Raw genomic sequence first — 1,866 nt, forward strand, 5'->3', positions numbered from 1 at the left:
TTCAGGACCACACTCGAAACCAAGGGGTAAGAGCAGTGGCATAGCGGACATTTTAAAAGTGGGGGGACGGCTGTATGAGATCATATGTTCATATAATTATTAATCACCTGTTTCTAAATGGACTGTCTCTAAAAGTGAGGGGGACGGATCCCCCCCCTCCGTCCCCCCCGGTTGCTACGCCCCTGGGTAAGAGAAAATTCCCAGAATACACCAGCAACAGCTGCACCCGGAAGTAAGGAGATCCACAAATTAGTGTTTTTATGTTCATTATTACGAATTTTTACAACAAACAAACACGTTTTAATATATTCATAACCTCGTCATGTTTTACCGTCATGCTTTTTAAAAATAGCGCTAAAATAAAAACCGCTAAATTTGGCGATCTATAATCCCGAGTTGAAAACAGAACCGTCAAGCCGGACACTTCGGGGCTCAAAGTCACTGCAGTCATGATGACCGACCACATGGCGTGATCATTTATTTATTTATTTATTGCAATAACACCAAAAAACAGAACACGGGTGACACGTGGTGCGCTAGGTAGTGCTGTCGCCTTACAGCCAGAAGGTCGCTAGTTCAAGCCTCGGCTGGGTCAGTTGGCGTTTCTGTGTGAAGTTTGCATGTTCTCCCTGCGTTCGCGTGGGTTTCCTCCAGGTGCTCTGGTTTCCCCCAAAGTCCAAACATATGTGGTACAGGTGAATTGGGTAGGCTAAATTGTCTGGGTTTATTATCTCTGTTGTGAGTTTACTATAGTGACGCGTCTCCTGCTTTCGGTTAGAGCGCGCGCCCTAATGTTGGAATAATGGCTGAAGTTTAGGAAGACGTGCAAGTTTATACTGCTGTCCCGCCATGTCGCCATCTTCGGTTCCGAGAAGGACAGTCACACTGCCTGTGCAGTGAGTTTATCGGACCAGATCACCTGACCTCAAGTTCAGTCTCTGTTTTTACTCCAAGATGTCAACAAGAATACTTTGATAATGCGATGCACCAACACAATCTCATGGCAATTCGTAACTTTTTGATTAGTGGCTAATTCGTATGAATTCGAATGATCTAATTCGTACGATTTAGTACGATTTGCTTATCCCCCAATGACGGTTGAGTTTAGGGGTGGGGTTAGGTGCCACGCCTCCTTTTTAAAATCGTACGATTTCGTACAACAGAACTCGTACGAATTAGCCACTAAACTGACAAAACGTAAAATACTTACGTTTTCTCGTGAGATCAGGCTGGATGCACGCATCGAACTGACGTCGCAACATATACAGGAATGATAGCTCCACCTGAAAAAAACCACCTAGTGGTAAGTGTCAACATTATCCTAATTTGGACCTCATTACCTTATTAGTAACTGTGGGATAACTAAAGAAACTGCTGTTTAATGGAATAACTGATTAGCCCTGCACATATTAGTCTTTCACACTGTTGACCATTAAAAATAGATCAATTAAACATTTAAGGCAAGGCAAGGCAAGGCAAGTTTATTTCTATAGCACATTTCATACACAGTGGCAATTCAAAGTGCTTTACATAAACAGGAATAAGAGAAACAAGTATAAGAGAAATAAAAACAAATAATAAAAATGAAAAAAAAAAACATAAAATGGTGTATGTGTATATATATTATTATTATAATTATTAATAATTATTAAATTGTTAATTATTATGTATTATTTAATTATTTATTAAATTATATAAATTATTAATTATTATTATGTCTGCGCGCATTTGTATGAGTGTGTATGTGTATGAGTGAATTTGTTCGTGTGTGTACTCTTGGATGTGTATTTGTGTGTGTAATCTATAGATTGCAGTGGTAGATTAATCATTGATTATTCATTCTTTTTTTCAGCCTAGTCTCTTTAT

This window comes from Danio aesculapii, chromosome 2, assembly GCF_903798145.1.
Source record: "Danio aesculapii chromosome 2, fDanAes4.1, whole genome shotgun sequence".
Classification (NCBI taxonomy): domain Eukaryota; kingdom Metazoa; phylum Chordata; class Actinopteri; order Cypriniformes; family Danionidae; genus Danio; species Danio aesculapii.